Source organism: Mchenga conophoros, linkage group LG2 (assembly GCF_057382185.1).
Source record: "Mchenga conophoros isolate Kocher_MC1m ecotype Shallow Benthic linkage group LG2, M_conophoros_male_GT1.1, whole genome shotgun sequence".
NCBI lineage: Eukaryota > Metazoa > Chordata > Actinopteri > Cichliformes > Cichlidae > Mchenga > Mchenga conophoros.
Window position 1 is genome coordinate 35,706,845 of NC_140527.1, and position 23,475 is coordinate 35,730,319.

The 23,475-nt window shown below is 40.3% G+C and overlaps 1 long non-coding RNA gene across 6 annotated transcripts in view; it reads right to left on the bottom strand.

The window, feature by feature from the left end:
• Positions 1-23,475, bottom strand: part of LOC146582508 (uncharacterized) — an 86,896-nt gene that overhangs the window by 61,712 nt on the left and 1,709 nt on the right. For all 6 annotated transcript variants that reach the window (XR_014888182.1, XR_014888181.1, XR_014888176.1 and 3 more), the window contains exon 2: positions 17,712-17,770. This is a non-coding gene — a long non-coding RNA (uncharacterized LOC146582508). The remainder of the gene's footprint in view (positions 1-17,711; positions 17,771-23,475) is intronic.

Consider the following 23,475-nt stretch of genomic DNA (forward strand, 5'->3'; position numbering starts at 1 on the left):
TGTTTACCTGAAGACCAGAGGGAGCTGTGAATGCTCACAAGTCGGCTACTTTGCATGTATGTGGGAGCCCGCAAAACACTTCTCACTGCTGTCCGTCATTTTGATTGCCCAGCATGACTCCTCTACCCCAAACCTCCCAGCACCCCCACATTGCAACATCCCCCCAGCCAGATGGCTTTTTTTTTTTTTTTTTTTTTTTTTTTAACTGTCTGTGGGCTCTTGCACCTCTGCTCTACCACACTAAATCCCTGAGATGGCTGGGTGGAGTGGAAGGTTTGGAGCTCTGCGTGGACAAATGGTTTGGAGGTAGCAGAGCAAATAAAACGGATTAAGAGGAGTCTTTTCACAGATACTTCAAAACTATTTTGGCGCTGAGCCATGGATCCCCCCCACACACACCCACCTTCTCCAACACCCCAACAATTCTCCCCCTCGACAAAAATCAGACACCCACAAAGACATTTCTACAGCATCCAGGTCTTGTGCATGGGCTTACATCACGCATCATCGATATACTGTTTAATCTGACATAATCTGATTAAATGTGATATGTATGAAGCTACAACAAACATCCATATTTGCTCATTCTGTGCATTGTAGATACAGTTCTTCTTAAGAAAGGATTTTTAAAAGGGTGTTGTTGTTTTTTTTAATCTAACACACAATCCATGCAAATCATGTCCCACAGTGCCTACTACAACATATGGAACAGCATGTGAATTTCATTTAATAGCATGCCATAATAGAATAACAGACATCTCTCAGGCTCTAAAACTAAACACACTAGTCCTTTTCATTTCGACATCATGGGAATAACCATGACATATTTCACAAGAACAAAGTGTGAGGAGATATAATAAAGCCAAAACACATTATTATAGTGCAAAATGACTCATAACCCTCCATATACAGGGACTGTCATTTTCATAAGCGCTGTTAAAGATGACTGACTGACGTTGATTGAATGCTTCAAATTTGCTCAGAGAAGTTTAAACACTTTCCCATTTTACTATATTAACAAATTTCACTCGCTTTAAAACATTTAAACGGTAAAGTGCATTTCAGTCACAGTCAGAACACAGAGCATCAATGGAAGGTGATATGAAGGAAATCCAAATGTCACCTCTTGGCTCGATCCAGCCAAAGGTTAGATTCTTGAATCCCTGCTGTCTCCTATCATTAGGTTGCTTAGCAACGGGCTACAGGCTATAATTAACTTAGCAAAATTAAGATTTCCATTTTGTTAACACAAAAACACTTATCTGAAAAGTGTCACATGTTCACTGAAAGATTCCGAAGGCAAGCATTGAAATATGAGTGATGATTTTTCTTTTGAAGACTTGGCATGCTTCGACTGTTGCCAATGAGTGCAATGTACAAGTGCAGCTGTTATAGCATACTTAATGAAAAATCAAAAGATGGGGCATGATGTCACCCTGTGAGCATCTGTCAAATGTTATTCTCATATGTTTGCAGCATACTAATTTCAGAACTGTCTAACTGTCCCTCAGTCCTTCCATCTTATATATGAAGCCAAAAAAAAAAAGCAAAAAGTAAAGAAATTAAATCCTGAAGGTCCATTAAACCTTTTAGTTCTCCCTGCCATCTCTCCCCATATATCCACCCACATCTTCATACAGTCACACACCAGTACATAGTTGCTTTTATTGAGTAACTCATAAAAGGCAGCAATTTCAATCATTGAGCTTTACAAGGCAAAAACATTAAGAGCATCAGTGCTAAGACACTAAACTGCTATTGAACTTGCATCCTAATTATGATATACCCAATATATCCACCACTCATCTCATCATAATTTTCATCACAATACCCCACCCATCATGGAGACAGACTCCAAGTTACGACTTAAAGCGGAGGCCACCAACACCAGCTCCTGCTGACTTGTTACCAGGCAGCAAGGACAAGGTCACTAGGATCACTCAGTTAGCAGGTGTGACAAAAGACCCAGCAGGATTCAGCCCGGCATCCCCCAACACTGACAGAACATCAGCCACTACAAGCAGGGGCCCAACTGCTGCCACCAACCTTGGTCTAATTGAAGCTGTTGAGCACTGCTGTTTAGGTCAGTATTCAATATGTTTATGTTCATGTCAGACAATCTAAAGATGTCCACATGTGACATGCTCAACACGATCACTGTGGCTGAACAGAAAATGCTGTTTTTGTCTAAATTCAGCAACTTTAAACCAAGATGGCCAGTTGATCGACTGGCACGAATCTTTAAAAGAATGCATATTCACAATAGCTATTTTCACACATGAACTCTGAACAATGTCAGGAGAATCAGGTAGGGATATTGCTCTTACCACACATGCAGCGCACAACAGGACACTTGTGAAAGTTATGTGATTTATTACAGCAGCATAATGAAGTAAGTGTTTGGCATCTGCTGACTAAACAGCCTCTCAAGCTAGGTGGATGTTAGGGTGGTGAAGGGTATAAAACTGCAGAGTGTGAAGCAGGGCAGCAGCAGTGACATAAATAGGTCACCAAATTGGGAGAGTGAATTCTGTAATGTCCAAAAAAAATTAAGAGCTGTAGTGCGTGTTTGAAAATGCCTTAACTGGAAAGTTTCTCTGCAGCTTTTTTAAAAATAAATTCATTCCACTGAAATTTGCTCAGCTATTATAGAGATTGTGCCGTGGGACAATTATGTCTTGAAGTTATATTTACTGTATCGTTGCATCATATTTTCAGATTACTAAGTAAATGTACTTGCTGCTTTGATTATGGAGTAAAATATTGGCAGAAAATATTTGTCACATTTACAAAGTAAAATGACATTAATGAGCCCTGTCTCACATTTCAATTTACTGTTCACTTCTTCAGGAATCATCCAGGGCTATGATCTTTGCTAAACCCTAACAACGACCTTCAAAATCTTAAAGGTAACCATATAAGCTATTAATGGCACTTTGCTTGACACAGGCAGTTATATTCATGTTGTTAAAATGTTTTAGACACATTCACACAAAACGTTGTAAACCGACAGACAAAAAATATGAGGCAGCATTTCTTCTAAATCTGTTTGCTATTGTAAGTGTGTACTCTATGCATTTTTGGGAGATGGACTGAAAAGAAAAACATTCTACATACATTTTTACACTTGAAAAACTGAGAGCTATTTATTTAATCAGTTTCCAATTTTTAAAAGTCCCACTACAGTTTCACAGAGCACTGGTAAATGTATTTTAAAGATGGGCCATTTCAAACTGACTGACCAATGATACCAAACCCATAGATATTTAAATTAACAGGAACATATTATAATAATATCATCTTTTAAACACTGTAATCATTAAATGTCAGATTTTTTTTCATATACATACAACTTCAAAATTTAGTCAGTGAAACTAAGCTCTGGGAGCAAAAGATATCATCAGCAGCTTTGAGTGCAACCTGTCTTATTGCATTCCTCTCCCTTTGCTGTCTTATTTGCACCAAAACGCCTCCTGTCTAGATTACTGTTCAGTATATTTCTTGTAGCAGTGAACAGACATAACCCTAAGTGTGTAATGTGCTGTCCCTGTTGAGTAAATTCTTTGGAGTTGAAAATGCTGGAAGGTGAGGAGATATTGCCAAAGATAGGTGTCTCAGCATTGTTAATTATAACATTTCCCTTGATGGATCTCAGCCTCAGCTCTGATAGGTAAGGCAGTGCACACACGCGTCATTACACACAGGAACAATATACAGAAAAAGCTGTGGAATAAAAAGCTCGAGAGACTTATAAAAGAAAATAACTCTCCTGAGTCTTTCAAAGGCTTTGTGTGAAAACCTTTTTACACATATACACACATGTGTGTTAAAACGTTTGGAAAACCACATGAGCAGATATGTACAGCTGTGTTCAAAAGTTTACAGACACTCATCATGGGCATGAAGGCCATGGAAATTTTGGGAAGTTTAATGATTTCTTTGAAATCATTTTTTTCAGGGCAGGATGATTGTACAGTCATCTTTAATGACTTTAAAAAACTGGATGCACAAGTTTGAAATCATTTTGGATTTTTTTTCTAATCCACATAAGATTAAAAGTATACATACGCTCAAATAAGTCTTTTAATAATAGTGCTGAAGGTTCCACAGTATCTTTTAATTTGATTAGGCCAAGGCCTAATAGCTTCTTGTTAGTGATCATGATTGACTACAACTGGCAGTTTCTCTTTGCCAGGATAGAATAGATTTGTTTGACCGCATTATAGGCTTTATCGACTATTCTGCATTATCTTTCCTTGCAACCATTTGGCCACACTTATCCAGTCCAAATTACATCCCAATATAGAAGCTGGTGAGTTGGATTGTGGTGGTCAATATACCACCAGCATCTACGTCTTGCTTTATGTTACCATACAGGAGATGACTAATTGTTACTCCACTCTAGAATCTATATTCCTATCCACACTTTGCAGTGGTCTAGCTTAGGAGGTTAAGGCCTATGCAGAGCAGCACTAGGGACAATGCATCCTCTTGGTATATTCTGCACATGATGGTCACTTGTGCAATTGTGCAGTGTCCACAGTCCCACTGATTTCCTGATGAATGTCATTAGCACACTATTACTCTTCCACAGTGCTCAGCACTCCAGTATCCATGTATGGGGTACTGGCTTTCTTGTAAACAACCAAGGTGGTGGTCAGGTTGGTCTGTCTAGTGTTAGTGTTACACTGGGGTGTAAAGCTCTATCAAAGAGTAGCTGGTATTTTGACCGTCTGGTGTTATTTCCTATGCGGTTTTGAGCAGTGCTAATGCATTGACTCACGTGTCAACTCACCTTGGTTGCTAGAATGTCTAAAGTGTCTTTTCCACTAGTACCAACTCAAGTTGATTCAACTCAACTCTATTGTTTTCTATTACAATTCAGTACCACTTCAATGTGCTTGGGGTATTTATAGCAACATGGCAGAAATTCCCAAAGTCATTCGTATGAGACACAATCAAAACAACAATAGAGGATGTTAGACAGCTTCTTAAGAGATTACTTGGTTCAACATGTCTGGAAATAATCATGCTTGGGTGTAGCTTGTGAAACTGAATGAAGCTTTCCAAAAAATGTGGTTAATCACAGCTGATTCATAATTTAATGAGACAGGGCCAGGTAGGTTTGGATAGTTGTTTTCCCCCTTAATAAATTAAATCATCATCTTATGTTTATTTAATATTAAAATTGAATACTAAAATTTGTTTGGTGATATGAAATTTATAAGTCTGATAAATTTGCAAAAAAAACCCTAAGAAATCAAAAAAGGGCAAACATTCTTTCATGGCACTGTATTTGTGGTGCCAGGTACTCATGACGTTTTGTTAGGTTCTTCAGCCAGTGGGCATGAATCAGTCAGCTCCTGATCATGTCCAGCTCTTCATTCATGAGACTGAAATTAAATGTCTTTCTTTGTGATGTTGACTGGTTCTTGTCCTGGGAGATTGTTGTGGTCTGCTCTATGGTCCACTACCCACTCGGCATTAGTTTTGTGTGACACCTCTGTCTCTTCAATGCTCTTTTAGTGTTGTTCAGTCTCAGCTCTGAGCTCTGGGTGGGTTTGCTGTCATTCCCTTGAGAGTACACCCTATATGGGTCTTTTGGAGAACAAAGAGCAATCAGTTGATGCCGCTGGCAATTAACAGGTGGCAACTGTCTGTTACAAGGTTACACATCTTTCCTGTGAATTTTCAGTTTTATTTCTACAAGATGTAAGATTAGAAGAAGTAAACATGAGTTAGCTGACTAACTGACAGACTGAAAACTGACACTTGTGCATTATTTGAAAGCAACAGAGAGCAAGTGAGAGCAGATGCATCCGTAGAAAGAAAACGTCGAATGTAAGCATAAATTGCGTTTCATTATGACCTGCATTACAGGATTAATTAAACACACATTCAACCTTACAAATGTTGAAGGCCCAAATGCAACACAAACAGTAGGTCAAAGAAGTCCAACAGCTGGCGGCACAGCATATACAAGAAACCTTCGACAGCTGCTCTCATCCAGGAGATAAATACAGTCATCAAAATAAACATTCCTCAGAGACGAATGAACATCATGTCTTAATGCATTGCATTTACATGATGCAATTTAAATTCCTAGTTTGTTTATCTTCTGAGTTCTCCTCCTCTGAGCTGCCATCAAACACCAAGCTGGAATTTCAAGCTTGCACTTCACTAATGGTTCCCTTTTGGTGTCAATTAATTGCCCAGTCTTCACACTCTGCAAACAGTAACACGTCACCTTGTGTCACCCCAACACTGGCAACTGCGAGGCAGGGGTGAGATCAAGAAGACTGAAATTATGTGAAAAAGGTTGTTGTTGTTTTTTTAAATCCATTAAATTCCAAGTCACACTCATGTCTGCACTTCAACTATGGAGATAGAGCTACATACTTGCCTAACAATCTCTAAAGCTCACAAATTACTGAGTTGCTTATGGGGAGTTTTTTTCAATCCATATGTAAAGAGAAATATAAAAACACTAAATTATGGCATTATAAACAAGTTCTTACTGTAAGTATTTCTTGATGGCAGTAAACCAGCTGCAGTGATTGCTGGATTCTTTGAGCAAAATTACTTGAGTCTGTAACACAGTGATGTCTAACATGACATAAACCTGCACACTGACTGTTGTTCACCAGAAGAAAACTAAACTGATCACTTCATATGAATATGTTCATAAGGTAGAGAGAACATGAGATATGCATATTTATCCTCGTTGGCAGAGGCTATTACAGCAAAAATTTGAGTGAAGGTTTGAATAATCATAGCTTGTTTAAAACGTTTTAAATTAAATAAACTCAAATTGTAACTTTGCTACTTGTGGAAGACATCTAGGCTATATTGTCTGTTGACCCTACATGTGTGTAACATTTAATCAGCTGTAATCCAATTAAGGGGTGTGGCTTCCTGTCACGAGAGGTGCAAAGAGTCTAAATAAACAGATTACAAGAATGTTAAACACTGAAGATGCAGCCTATATCGTATAGGAGGGCGAACCTCTAATCTTAATAAGCATCTCTCAGCTTTTCAAGTGTGACATGAGTAACAGGAGCTGCTTTATGATACTTTAGCTTTGACAGATCTATAAAAGAGTTTTTTCTACTGGGTATTGCTGTTTATTAAATCAGGGAAAGGAGGAAGAAAGTCACAAAAAGGGGGTGGATTGAGTGGCTAAAAGAATGAAAGAGAAAGCACACCCGGGGCCAGGAAAAATACTACTTTAGTTGTTTTTTAAAAAATGGTATATTATCTCACTTTTATCACATATTGCCCAGGGGGGACATTAGGGTAAGATGACTGAAAATTCCTGTTCAAGGGAGATCAAAAAATATGGCTTGCATGTGTTTCTAACTAGAAATCCAGCACGCACAAGCATTAAGGACATTCTGTTGTTAGGTTATTATCATAGTTATATCTTTCTTTCATCAAAGCCTCTGTTTCAAAACCACCCCTGAGCCAATGGTGTCAGCTTGTAAAGGCTCTCTCTCCATTGCTCGCTCAATCAGGCTCAAATCATCATCCAAGCCTGTTATTCTGCAGATAAATGAAATTCGGTATATACATAATTTAGAACAATTGGTTTGAAGGCTACAACAGTTGGTTGATACAGAAGGCATGGATTTTTAGAGGAATAAATAAAGCTGAGTGGTCAAAAAAGACTGATTGGAACATGGCTGAAAACCATGGCAACAGACTCCTTAGTAAACAGTTTATGGAAGCCCAGTAGGAAACCCGGTGGTTGGGTAAAGACAGCCTTGTGCTAATCAGTGCATACCAACACCTACAGTGCCCAAACCTCCATGAATTTCTCAGGAACAGATGTGTCAGCCCCTACTCTGTGCTGTCGCAGTGTCTAAGCCAGTCAAAACTGAATTCTTCAAAGGCTATCTCTGCAGGAAATATTGTATCTGTGGCTGCATGTTTGCTAGTGGGCTTCAGTATATTTTAATGTATTCAGAAATCCTGTCAGAACCAAAAGTTGCTTTCTTCGAAATCTAAAATGAAAATGAACAACTCCACTCTGCATTATATGAGTTTTTACCTTGTGTGCAGATGTGACCTCTGGATGAAAAGGTCAACCATTCTTTATTGTGATGCACTGCTACAACTGCTGCATTTAAACTCTACAATACAGATACAGCACAGCACATACGAATCTATGCATCCATACACGCATGCAGATGTGCACACCCACACGCGCGCGCACGCACACACTCTCTGCCTAAGCAACTTTTAGCCTCTCTCTCCCCACAGTATGTTCTTCCCCCAATGTAACCACAATACATTATTCAGCCATATCATTTATCAAAATAATTGTCCACTGGGGCAAACGGAGAAGTTTTGTGGTGAAGTAACACATCTGAGGTCAAGGGGAATCATCCTTCAGCAACTGCTCTCCACCGTGGGTTGGTGCCAAATTGTGGCACTGGATGGTGAGGTGGCCGTGGTGACGGTGGATGGGAAAATGGGGGAGGCATGGGGGGTTGCCAGTGCAGATGCCCGCAGACAGACCGCCTTGCCTGAGAGCTGCCGGAGCCTCAGACAGCTCTCTCCATCACCCCCTCCAATTCTCCCTCCCCTCCCATTGCCATCTGTGAAGCACACACACATACACACACACATACACACACATACACAGAGCACCAAGTGAATAAGAGGCAGAGGGACACTTAGCTACGTTAGCAGCCTTACTAAGACCGCTGTGCTGGGTAACTGCTGACATGCTTTAAAAAGACCAAGAGAGAGTGAGAGTTAGTGAAGAGAGAGAGAGGGAGGTAAGCAGAGCTGCTGAGCCAGATGGCTGGTTTAAGCTAAGCTGAAGAAGACTGAGATACCAGCCAGGTGAATTTTACTGTCATTTTTTTGACAGGTGGGTAGAGGAGAGCCATCTGGGGTTGACAGTGCTGCCATGTTTTCAATAAGCAGCTACTGCGTGGCATGTGCAGCCATGCTGATGGTGCGACTGTTTTTTGTGTGTGAATATGTATGTGTGTCTGTTATTCTGTTTCTGCGTGTCCGTATGGGCAGTATGTGTGCGTGTATGGTGGCATTTTGTTTATTTTTTTTAATGCATGTGCGGATAACTCATGTGTGGTAAGCCTTAGTGTTGTAGCACAGCACTTGCATCAATTACAGTGACGCTGACAGGGGTAATGACAGAGTTAGGACCTCTAATAGGCAAGACTGTCACAGAGACAAGTAAGCTACTGTTTCCAGCACTCTTCAAATCTCCTTTCTTTCTCCCTCTATGTGTTCTATTCTTACTTTTCCATTTTTCTTCCTTTCTTAAGGTTATGAAAGGTGATGATGAGTTTGTCAAAGCTGTTCCCACATATTCTTTGTACCCAAAAAAGTCTTTGTCCCAATATCAAGGTTAAAGACAAACTTGTTTCCCACTAATCTTTATGCAGCAATGTAGTCATCCACATAGCAGGTGAAAAGGCACTAATTCAAACTGATGTTAAGTTTCTTTGGTGGCTCTGGAGATAAAATGAAAATTCATTTGGTGAAAGTAATTAATCAAATATTATTTTAATCAAGATAAAGTAATTATTATGCATAATTCTGTTTTGCAATGATGTGCTCATTTTGTTTTGTGTTATAAATCCAGCACAGCACCTTTGCCTTACAGCTGTGGCTTTGGCCCCTCCCTCAAAGCCCAAACTTGCTGCCCACCACAACCATAAAATATAGGTTCAAGCCAGACTGACCAGATTAACTTGCATACATTCCAAGCTGACTAAAAGTAAAAATGGCCTCAGAGTATCTTTACTCACCTGATTGCACTATTTTCCTCTTTTTCCCAGTTCAGTTTGAGCTCTACAACAACGTATATACTAACAGCCTACTATATTATCATAAGCAATTCTCAATAAACTCTCAAATTTTGATGGTTTGAAAACGTAAAAGCAAAAATATAAATGCCAAAGCAGCCTCAACAATGGATGGCTAATGCATTGATCCGGGATGCTGAGCCAAATCTGCCATTAATAATTAATGATTAGTCTCAGGGAGGAAAATGCTTTTTATGATCACTTCAGTGAGTGGAGACAGTGCAGATTTGTTCATTTCATAGAGGATAAAAGTGCTCTTGCATAGATGAGCTGTGTAGACAGTGCAGGCACAAACTCACACACACACACACACACACACACACACACACACACACACGTCTACGTGCAGTGGCTCTAATCTGTAATTCATCCAATATGTAGAGCTATTGGCCAATACTCTGGGTGGCAAAGCTACACAACACACAAAAACCTGCACGTTAGTCTCTGTACATCTAGCCAATCGGCCTGGCTCCCATGCCAGTGCACCAATCCGATGTCCCAGATGCAGACCCCCCCCCCCCCAGAAACCCACAAACATATCTACAATGGACACACACACCAATCCAGCTGTGATTCCTGGAAGTTATCCAAGTTGCCTGTCTGGTGCGCAGAGCAAGGTGGCATTGATGTGTGTAAGAGAAAATCTTCTAACATGAAAAGGGAGCAGCATCAGTGGCACACACAAAACATAGATGAGGTGAACACTGAAAAAGTGCTGGTCACTGGGCAAGAGAGTGACACAATAACAGACATACAAGTGAGAATTAGAGAACAGTGCGTGAGAGGAAACGTGACAGAGCTACAGAAAAGCAGGCAGTCACTGAATCATTCTCACACACAGCGCTTTGGCCCAGATCAGCCAGAGAGATAAAGGAAGAGGATTACACTCTGGCTGAAAGACTTGGAAGTATCCTGAGTCTCTTTTGACTCTCTGCCATTCCTACAAAGTCACCCTGGACAATGAATCTGCTTGCATAAGCCCCTTTTAGACATGCACTTCTTTCCATTAATCTGACGGTACCTGAACATGTCAGTCTTCTGTCTGAATGTGCACCCTTATTACTTCTTCTCTAAAGTCACAGTGGTAATCTTACTCGGCCACGACTCCTCACATATCTGTACCACTTTCAGCATGGAACAAGTCTGAATGCATGCCATCACACTGAGGGATCAGTGTTTGCAAGATGACTGAGCGTATCTTTCGTGTGTCTTTGTGAGTTGTTCAGTTCACTAATTGTTTTGGAGAAACAGCAATAACATGAGAAAAAACAGTGCTGCCAAGCACATGGGACACCCTCTTTCAGGATCTGTCTCATGGTCTACCACTACTCAATTATTCCCATGGCTATAAGAGGCTCAGAGCCATGTCTTTATTCATAAAAACAGTTTTATATGCGTTAAAGAGGCATTTCACTATTGAACAGGTCAAGTATTTTCTCACATTGCTAAAGGTCCACACAGACCTCCCCAAAACTACCAAACAGGTTTCATCTTTCAAGTGTTTTCTCATTAACTTTGCACAAATATTCCCTATCCATTATAAATTGAAATGTTTACAAAAAAAGACACATTTATGATAAAGTGTTTACACCAAGCATCTGTGACTATAATCTGTGTTTTGACAAAACTTGAACAGAAGCTGGCATGTGTTTGTTGCTTCCAGCTATTCATGTAAGTCCTTCCTCAGAGTTTATCACATGCCTTTAACAACATCCAGCTGCACAATGCATTCATGGGCATTTTTAAAGTAAGTGAGATGCATACATTTCTGACACTATTTCACTTTTAATCTCTGACATTGAGACACAACTGATTAGACTAACAGCAAATGCTACTTATCTACACTTCGCCAAGATTAGCTGAAGGAGGTAAGTGTCCAGTTAGTTCATGAAACTTTAATAAAGTGCCTGTCCAATAAGTATATTTAGGACATGTCTTTCTAATTGCTTTAAAATCTTGAATAAATAAATTCCGAATGACAAAATGTTGTTATTTGAAGTCAGCAATATAACAAATACAATATCTGAAAATAGTCTATTAATTAAAAAACAAGAAGGAAAAAGAGAGTCAGGAGAATCATTTCTCTAAGATGTTGTGTTTTGTGTAGTGTTATGAGTGCACCAGTGGTTTAATGCAGACGGCAAAGGTCAGTCAGCTCTATCCAGACTGGGAAAGCTACTTTGGACATAGGCAGTATCTATTACACTTAAGCACAAAACAACAGGAATTTACAACAGACACAATTTTATTTCAATTTTGGCTTTATGTATTTTTTAAACTATCTGATGGCAGCTTGAGTGTCTTATGGCTGCAACTAATACAAAACAGGTGAGATCAGGCTGTTCAACACTCAATCTCTAATCTGAATAAACTTCACTTCAGCCTCTTTTCATGTCATGTATTTTGTCAAAGTGTGTAAACAGTGTTTAGCTTTTTCCTAACATTTTCCACTCGTGAGTTTAGACTTCCCACATCACCCTGATGCTACACTTAATCACGCTGTTGTAGAACGAGTGAACTCAGACCAAGTCCTTTCCAACTCATTTGTGAGAGCTGTTGTAGGGGGCATCAAAATGCTTCATGAGAAAAAGCTGGAGTTTCGTTTTTAGTTTGCAAAAATTTGTCTCTCTGTATTAGCCCGGGGCATGCCCTGCCTCTTGCCCTTTGACAGCTGGGATACACTGCAGCACCCCCTGCAACTTTAAATTGAATAAGTGGAAGATAAGTGGATGGATGGATCAATAAAAAACTGATAAATTGCTTTTGTTGATTAATTGATTAACTGCTATTTATTAACTACATATTACATACTTTAGCAGGTCATCATAAAGGTCATTCATAGTGCCAACAGGAACTCTGAAGTGATGTAAAAGCCAGTCTGCAGTTGGAAACTATTTTCTTTACCGTCTTTTTCTTTATATTCTACTACAATTTCTTCACTGTATTGTACTCTGCACTTTTGGATGCCTAGTAAATGAGAAAGGCTATTAAAAATATCTCTAGTTTACTTTGATTCGATAAAAGAACATGATATTCAACCCATCCCATATAAGCTCAACAAACTCCAACCATGTTTGGTTAAAGTTTTGTTTGTGTTTGTGTTTTTTGTTTTTTCATTTTTAAAGCTAACCTAAAGAGCTGCTGCATACAAACCTATTGTTTTCCCCAATTTTAAGAAGTCCTTTTTTCATCTTAGAGAAGTTTCTGGTGCTGCAGAGATGTGTTCAACCAACTATTGTATACTGCAAAGTTCCTCCTGTACTGAGACAACACCACACCCCACAGCAGGAGCCAAAAAGAAAAACACAACTAAACCAAGGTTCTAAGATCTACAATACTCTCCAGTTCCTGTAGTGTGGACGCATAAAAAAGAGAAAGTGGAACTTCCTCCAAAAGTTATCAGAACTATGAAAAAAGTTTATGATGTACAATACCTCCAAAAGGAATGGCCAGCTTCACACTAAAACTTAAACCTTTCTGTTGGTGTGCAACTGTAAATTATAAGATGGTAAAATTACAGTTTTGACTAAATAAAAGTTTGGCAGGTAAATAAAGTTTTAAATATTAAGACCCAACTGCCAAATTTCACAGAAATCCAGCAGAAAATATGTGTACATATTGCTTCAGGTTGTAGAAAAATGGTCCACTGAAACTCGGTGATATTTGTACTGCTTCTGGCTAAACGGCATAAATAAACTAGGGCTGCAGGTCTGGCTTTTTTAGTTTTACTTGAAAATATGAGTAAATTTTTAACTAATTTTTAACTTGGATAGAACATGCCTAATATTTTTGCAAAGATCTCTGCAAATCAAAGGACTACACTCACTTTTTTCTAGACAAGAGAACTTGAAGTGTGCATAATTAGATATCTTTGTTTGAACGTTTTGCCCCCCCAAAAAATAGGTGCATAGAACTTACAGAGCTTCTATAGCAAACACAAATGAATCACTGCACATGATTGGCAACTCAGCATCAATGCTGATTTGTTGATTTGATTTGATTATCCACTCCTACTTAAGACTAATTGGTTTGGGATGTCACACTCCACGTAGAAACAGAATAGAAGTGTGTGGGGAGAGGGATTGGGGGGTGGTTTGAGAAAGGCCCTTAGTGTGCTTTCAGTGTAGCAGCTGCTTGACAGTGGTGCTTCTTTCTGATGACCTTGAATAGCTTATTGATTTCTGTATAAACTCTGTAAAGACTTCATGTTTTTTTCCTCTGCCCACCTCCTTTTGTGATTTCCCTGTTCCAAGTTATTACAATGATCCAGGTCAGGTTTATTGTGATATTAAAAACGTTTTTGTTTACACACTCAGATTTATGCTAAAGACAAAAACATACAAAGACACACAGAAAACCTTTGCTGTGTTGCTGTGTCTCTGGTCTGTGTTAGTCCCAGCTAAGAGCAGCTGGGAAGAAATCTAAAGGGGTCAAACACATAATGGGTAATAATCTCCTTGTGGAGAGTCTTCCCACCCAACAACACTGCTACTTCTAACAAAGACCTTGGCCTCAGGTCTCAGTAGTTGCTTCCCCTCTCTGACTTCCACCAGCAGATCTCAGACGACCGGTACATTGTTGTACTGCTCATCGACTTGTTAGACGAATCCAAATTTCACATGTCAATTAAATGAGTGTTGCCCTGGTGATTAACAGATCTCACTAATTGTCCCTCCCTCCTCCTCTTTGCTCCACTTTTTTTTGCCTCCTTCCCCTCCTCCTCTTGCTCTCCTGCCATTTTCCACATGGAGGAGCAGGGAATGGGGCTTTGTGCCGTTGGGCCCCATGCCCCTTGTCAAAGATGGCTCCTCACCCTCTTACCCCAGCCACACTCGTCCTCTGAGACTTCCAGATCCTCTTTCTGAATTCTCGGGGGTAAGGAAAAGATGAGCAGAGCATAAAGGGTCTATATGTGAATAGATTGCACAAGCGTTAAAGGTATGTAGGGTCGATGCATTTCATCCTATTTAAGGGAGACGCACCAAAACATGAGACTAGGATGCTTGCAAACAACTGCATGTGCACCTTCAATCTGACACACACTCCCACACGTGCACCCTGGCAGATAATTACCCCAACAGCCTCTGGAGAGCAGAATGCCCATGTGGGCCCCATAACCACTTTAGACAAGGGCCATGGCACACCCAAGACCCTCCTTCTTTGTCTGTCTCCCAAGACGTGTGTTTGTTTTACTTGATTCAAAGAACTTGATCTGTGGATCCTAACCGTATTTTGTCCCATGTGCATCCTTGTGGTGTTGGAATAAAGTATGCTACATGAAGTCATGAAACAAACCTGAGAAGTAAAATCTGGCACCCCTATGAACTGTGTGATTTTCAAACTGCTGGAAAAATGTATTAAATTTTTACTTAACTTTATTCCAGTGGACTGAAATTCACCCTTTGCTGTGATAAGTATCATAACAGAAACATTAAGTAGACTTGCGCACTTCTGCAATGTACAAAACCTTTCTTTGAAAGGTACACTATATTTAAAAATATTTCTGTACTTCACTCCTTGGAAACGTTTAAATGGTTGATCAAATAAACTATTAAGATGATGTTGAAGTAGTTTGTTTGCTTCCAGCTTTACTTTGCTCAAAATCTAGGACTACAAACTCTTCATGAAATTATTTCATATTCTGTGAGTCACCCCTTACATTTCTAAGCTAAGTACTTACTGCAGGTGTTGGATGAATGCATTGAAGTAAAAACTGGGATACTTCCCACACTCACATCAACACACCCACACACATATGCCCTGCTCTGATCACTTTGACAAGTGTGTCATGCTGACTTTATATGAGAACTCTACAGTATTTGGATTTTGAAACCCTTGAAAGCGAGCAAGTCATCAGACTCTTTCTAGTCTTAAGCAGAGTTCTAATGACCCATCGTCACAATTAAACACAGTGGACAGCAGCTCCAAACACTGGGTGACATCTTAAAACTGCGTGAATGGACCCTAGACCCAGCACCCCCTCCCCCCCCCCCACCCCCTCCCTACATCACCTAATGTTCAACACTAACCAACCATCACACAGACCTACATTCATAGTCCAATCTACAATGGAAAGCACTGCAGCAGGCCAGTGTAGCCCAGACGGTTTCGTTTGCACTTTATCAGACCACACAAAACAGCAACGCCTCATTGAGCCACAATTTGCTGCTAGTTTCCTACAGGAAGCAGAACAAAGAATGGGGCGGCCCAGTATTTCTTTTTGTGCCAAAGCAGCGGACCAGAGAAGGAACACACACACACACACAAACACACAGCCAGAGTAAGTGAGGAACTGACAGAGAGAGAAAAATGTGAGAACAGCAGAACAACACACTCCAGAACACGTCTGTCACATCCTTCAAAACACACTATGAGTAAGCTGCTGAGCAGTACAACCTTTAACCAGACACTTAAAGACAAAAACACTGACACTGAACACCTGCAGCACAAATAACAATTCTCAAATGTTACTCTTGTTGGTGGAAAAATACATGTAAAAAAAGTTTGTGGCCACAACATCTACTGGAGGGAACTGGGGGTCACGGACGTGGCAGCATTTAAAAACCGCTTGGGGATAAAATGCTTCTGTTTGAGCAATCACTGTCCCTTTCCCTCCCTCCGTTTCCCCGGTCTCAGTCCCGCTTTCTGTCTTGATGTCTCTCTCACTCTTCTTCTCTGGTTTTACTACAACGATAATTCCTGAGTGAGTAACTGAGTGTGCGTGAGCCAACCGAGGCCAAAGTCCTGTTTGTGCATTAGTGTAGTCATGCGAAAGCGCGTGTGAATGAGTGTGTTGCTCGTGGATGAGTGCTGCAGCAGTGAGCGTGCTGAGGGAAGCAGAAGTCTGCAAAGCGAGAGGAGCTTGCTTACAACCACACTACTGATTAGGGTGGCCCAGCACAAATAAGACAAAAAAAGAAACCCTGCAACTGCTGCAATTGTTGTTGAAATGAGGCTAAGACGAACAACACAATAATGTCTGAAGGTTAAAGGCTCCACATAAAAAAACAAAACAAAGCAAAAAGCATGCATATATAACACCAGATTCATTACCATACAAATCAAGATCAAAACATTTCATCAAGTACACCATAGTCCTCATCTTCAAAGAAATCTATGTCTGAGTACAGTGAAGTGCTTCCCTTGAACCAACTCCAACGTTACAGTCCAATTTGAAATAGAGAAGAACATCCCCTGTGGCAGAGTAAAGTATGTTGCCATGACAACACGAAGAAGTTTAAGTCCTGACAAGTAAGTGCAGATGATGTGCTGATTGTGCCTTGTGTAGTTACAATGGCCTCTGCTTTCTGCACCTTAAACCACCCTAACTCTGCTACACTCTCTTCTAGCTGGCAGCTGTTTGTCCTGCTACAGGATGGGTGTGTTTTGTTTTGTCTGCCTGTGCATGCATGAATAAATTATAAGAGCTTTGGACCTTTGGGACAGGACTGAGCTGCTCATCTGGCTCAACAGAGCACTTCTGCCCTACCAGTATGTGGCAAAAGATGATCGCTAATTGAAAGTGGCGAAGTGATCTGATGACACTGCGGGGATACTTTGGTTTGTCACAACGTGTAAAGGCCCTTGCTTTTTAAGGGTGGCTGCCTTCAAGGAGGGGTTAATCAATGCACAGCTTAACGCAGACTAGACAGGACAGAGCACAGTTGCTGGTCTCGGGGTAACTGAGGTCAAAATTAGCGAGCTATTTCAAGAAGATGCTCACTTACTGTGCTGACTTTGAAGCAATTACAACACCAACACTGTACCTTCAGCAATATATCACACAAGAAACTATGCTGATACTATGTCAGCACTGTCATCTAAAGCAGAGAGAGCACTAGGCATACTCACAATATGTTGTTTTCTTACCTCAGCCATAACTGGATAGCAGACAGCATCTGTTCAAACAGACAGCCATGATACAGAGCCTGTAAAAGTGAAGATAAAAATGCATTAGCTCAAAGCATCAATCATGGTCAGAAAATAGTGATTCCATACACAATTGATTTCCATGGTATCTTTACTCCCTACAGCACATGCAATACTATTTTCTTCGCACTCATAAAGTCATTTGATATGGGCCACAGAAAGATGGAAGAGGAAGAAAGGTATGTGTGTCTGGCTACATTCCTGTCCCTAAACATGTCATATGTTCAAATGGAATTGCCTTCTAGAGCAAAGAGCATCATATATAATACAACTCTCATGTCTAGACACCCTCCGCGATCTAGTTTTTCCTCGCACTTTCTCTTACACAGATGTGCATTAAAAGCCACTTTTTACAGTGCACTACAGTTGCTTGTAAAATTGTGATTGTGGTTGGGCTAATTTACTAGTCATGAGACAAAAAGTTGCAGTATTTGTTTTAACATAATGGACTTCAGCTTGAAGGTGAAATCTAATAGTTGCCCCTGGATAACCCTCTGCTCCAAGACCACCTTCTATGTTTTTTAAGTGAAATATAGATCTGTAGAAACTAATTTACTTTGTAAACACACCACCCAAATCTTGTTTACACTATTGGGAGTTGCAAGCACATGTGTTTGAGGAAGGAGACCTCTTGTGTCTCCTGCACCGCTACAAATACATATACACACATGTACTCAAACCTGCACCCACTGACTATATCACCAACCCCCTGATGTCCACTGGGAGGAGCAGCCACCCCCTGCCCTCTTCCAACAGGGGGGTCAAAGAGTATTTAACACGAGAGTCCTACATTCCTCCAAGGTGATAATTGCTGTAGCTGCTGGCGGGGGGCCATGAAGCGCAGGGTAAACAAGCAATAAGACTCTATGAACCACTCCATGCCGTCCTGGCTAAACAGCATGCATGACTGTGACTTGGGTAAATTATGCCATCAAGCCAGGCGTGACAGCGTGGAGTGAGTCTATTTGGTGTCTGAGCAGCCAGGTGTTTCGGTGAACTATAAGTAAACCATCAGCAAGACAAGACTTCACACATTTTATCAAATACTGTGAAACCTAGAGGCTAAAGACTAGCTGCATTAAATTAACTAAAGATTAAGCTAAGCTTAGAAATCATAAAGAACAATAACTCAGTAACAAATTACACCAGCTGTGCAGACCTAGAAACAGGTGGGAGAAGGGATGAATATAAGTAGGAAGACAGCGAGCTCTATTCTGTCCCACATTTCAGTTCAGGTCTTGTCCCTCTCTGGCCCTCTGTTGCATCGGGGCTTCATTAGATTTTTCATATATAATTTCTGTGTGTGTGAGTTTAAGTTGAACCAAAGTCTGATGCTGAAAATTGATTGGCTTAATTAATTTGTCTTCATCTTCTGCATTAAATGTGATTAATGTTGCAGCTATTTTATATTTTCTTTTTTCAGCCTATTCGCTTACTATCTTGATTTTATATATATTTAGGAAATTTCAACATTTCATTCAGCTTCTGCCTTTTTTGTCAAAAACAAATCAATTCCCAAAATTAACAATACATCATTAATGCTTTAAGATATGGACTTCTAAATCAAAACACATATTTAAGAATGCCTGGCTCACTGAGCTTACTAACCAAAGTGCATTGTACTTCACAAGAGGGCACCACAGTCTTTAAAAGTTTGCATTGCATAACTGGCTCCACGGATACTGACAAAATTCAATTTGCTAAATTCCACTGATGCATAACATGAGGCAGTGATGGATTAAAACAGCTTAGTACAATATTAAACTAAAGCCAAAACCCTAAATGTCACTTTAAAAATCAAACAACTCACTCATACATTCTGCAAATCTGATTTGTGAGTTTGACAGACTGCAATCTTCAGTCTATTCAAAAATCTGACTCTATATTTTAAAGAAATATGTGAAATCAGTTAGCACACTGCGCCACAAGCCCTCATCCAAATCTACTAAAACTGACAGACATTTTGGTGACTAGATGTTCGATATTTTAAATAACTTTTCCACAACAGTTTTACCTAATTTAATCAGCAAAATGACTGGATTATTTATTTATATGGCCAAAAACATCCCAGTTTTATAGAACATCCCAACATTTGAGATGGTGGGTGGAAAAGATATGTTTCCCCAGTGGGGCAGTCAGGAAGTCATCTGGGGATCCAAAGGTCCAAAGTTCATACACCCGGGTGGTGGAAGTCTTACTTTTTACCACAATTTATGCATGTGGTATGTTGTCAAGTGCTCATTATGAACAAGCACGTGAAAAAACGAGCACTTGACCTCACCGAGTTCACTATATTCCAGCAATTATGCCACGGCCGCTTGCAGCTATTTGTTTTGTCAACAACCCTAAATCCCCAAATGAAATTTCTGCTATACTAACAAACATTGTGAAGCTATTGTTGCTCAAAGTGAGCCACTGCATTGGGTTTCACGCTACATCATTGTAGTGAACACTGGCAGCAGTGTTGCACGTCTGGACTTCCAAATAACATGTGCCTAAAACAACTACTTCAATATTGTGTATTATTCGACAACACAAGACACACACTTGGTTTCTAATTTATTTAATTTGTCGATATTTTATTGAGAATTGTAACTAATTATCTTAACCTCCTAAGACCCGAAACTCTTTCACGGCATGCATTTTTAATTTCTCTTTGATATTTGGGATGATTGGGACCCAATGAATGTAAAAACAAAGAATTACCAGATTTTTTTAATCTGATTTTTGTTTTTAAGAAAAATGAGAGCCACATATGAGGATATTCATTTAAAATTTCAATAGAACAGAGGCAGTATAATGTCCTCGTAAGTGGATATCAGGCCCCTGTACAGCAAGATTTAGTATTTTGGTCTAAATAACCCAAAATATGATGTCCACATATGTGGACGCCATGTTCTAGGAGGTTAATAGATAGAAATGTGTCAGAAACACTGCATAAATTAAAAAAAGACAAATAAATGCAAGTGTTTGCACTTTTAAAAGGGATAAATATTTCCCCCCTCACATGCACACACATAAGAAAATATCGACAAATTAAATCAAGCGGAAACCAAATTTGCCTCCAAAATGTTTTTTGGTAAATCAAGTCCATTAAAGAAACAATGAGGATTTATTGTTAAACTTTTAAGTGCATAAAATGAAGCTGCTTAGAGAATGGTTTCAATGGTTTTCAAATACCACATTTATTCCTCTTGTTTGTTTACAATGCTGACAAAAGAGGGAAATATGTGTAAAATTAGACAAACAAATGATTACAAGCATATAATTAGACACACTAAAACTCTACAGCTTTAGCTAATGTGATCCTATAAGCAGCAGTATTGACATTTGCAGGATTGTTTGAGTTTTCTGTGCTTTAGCCTTATTGAAAGCATTTTTAATATTAAAAAAAGTAGGTTTAATTAGAATTTCAGTTTTATCTTCCACTTCAGTGTGAAATTTGATTTGTATCTGTTTCATACATACAGGCCCCTGTTCTGTGCCCACATATGGTCCCCTCAGCCCCGCACAAGGCTTGGAGAGGTTATAAAAACTGAAGGGGTGATTAAAAACCAGGAATAATGGCCTCCACAAAACTAGGAATGCGTTTAACTGGTACAATTGTTCCAAATCAGGTTGCCATTAATATCAGAAATGATTCTGCAGATCTTGAGAGGGGGATTTTACGGGGATTTTTAACTTGATTTTTAAAGAAACTGGCCCTGGGAAAAATGAAAGCATAGGCAGAATGTACTGTAGGTACATGATTTATGGCTGAGGATGACCTGGAAGGATTTAGGTTGGGTATATCTAGAACTGTGCTGACCTACCCACCAGTTCTGCATTGTTGAAGTTTGGTGGATCCTCCTAAATCCAGGATTAGGAAAGTCAAATATACAAACACCTTCACCCCTCCTCTTTTTCTCACATACAGACATACCAAGAAGAGGGAGAGGTTGAAAGCGTTAGCATTGGCTCCTGCCTGCCTGCTAAGCATGCCCAAACCCCAAACCCCATCACTTTCCTCATTACTTGAGCTTCATGGCTTTTTAGGGCTCTGTGCTTTATCTGGGATTTCACATTTCCCTGACTGCCACTTGACATGGCTCAACCAGTTGCCAGCAATCAAGTAGCAGAGGGCAGCAGCGGCACCGGCTGAGTCTTCAGGCTGCACCTTGATTTGAGAATTGCACATCACAGCCACTGGCCTTGCTAAGCTTCGGTAATTATTGGCCACACATGCCATCTTCCCACCAACTCTATTTCTACCCCACTCCATAGACTGACCTGACATAATGGGTGAAGGGGAGAGGGGCTGCATGTAGAGAGATAGGGATAGTCATGGGTCATGGGTGGATTGCATGGTGTTGATGTGTGCTTTAAAAGCCAAAAAGTGTTTGACAGAGCTGGAGAAAGAAGTGATAACACGTTCTGCAAATCATCCATACTGCCAATCTCAGAATGTTCTATATGGATCATCCCCTTATGTGTTAAAGCATGTCAGTGCCCTTGTCTATTTGCTTGCACCCACAGTACACATTGTGTGTGTGTGTGTGTGTGTGTGTGTGTGTGTGTGTGTGTGTGTGTGTGTGTGTGTGTGTGTGTGTGTGTGTGTGTGTCTGTGCCTAATTGAGAGGTAAGCAAAAAAGTTGCCTTTAAAGTTTCCAATAAATATCCTGCCAGTAATGTCAAACACCTGCCCGTAAAGCCCGGAGGAATGCTAAATGAAACCAAGTTGCAGAGCCTGTCTCCTGTCTGGGGTCTCAAGTCAAGACAGCAGGATTTGTAATGGCTGTAACCAGGATTATTGAGTTCAAGCAGAACAGCCAGGAAGCAAGAAAAAACATAGCATGGTCAGCACCACTGCTTTTCCTCCCTCTAACAGCCAGTACAATGAGTTGTGTGTCCCACTAACAGTAGAGATGGATTCCAGATTATTCCTCAACTTAGTCACCCTCTTGGCATCAAAACATAACAAAACAGCCATAAACTGTTTGTTTTTTTAAAACCACTATTATAAGAGCCAAACGATCCAACCTTCTCAGGGACTGCTGTATAATACTAGTGGACACAAATGTGATTAGACAAGAAGTGATCTTTTTTGTGAAAGTGTGAGCCAGATAAAGTGAGACAGATGATTACTGCAACTCAAAACATGACCCACTGACCTCCCCACCCCAGTGTCGCACACCAGTAACCATCTCATGCACACACACATGCAGTCTGACCACATACAAAAATGCATGCGCTAATGCACACACATCTACAAATATTCAGTATCATGGAAGGAAGAGGCTCTTGGTGAGAGCATGTGACCCTAGAAGCCAAATGATGCTGTCATTTGGCCTCATCTCTGGTTTTGATTGCCTAAACTCCTGACGCCTTCCTCCCGCTGCACCTGTCGAACGCCAATAGACCCCCTGCCCAGACCTTTTCACCACTGAGAATATATGGCCGTGCTCCTGGGTCCAGCCTGGCTAATTACCACTGGCCTCAAATCGCCCCCAAATGCCACAGTAGGGTAGGGTTTTTAGCTGCTGTTGCCACCCTGAGGCTCAGCACAGCAGTCCTCCCTGTTATTTGGTGCCTCTCTATTCCTCAACGTGTTCCAGATAAGGCTGACCACGCAAAGGCATTTATTTCCAGAGTAACAGGCTGTCCCATTCAAGCCAGAGATTAAGCACTGCTGTCTACACGCAACCATGAATAATGAAGCTATCAT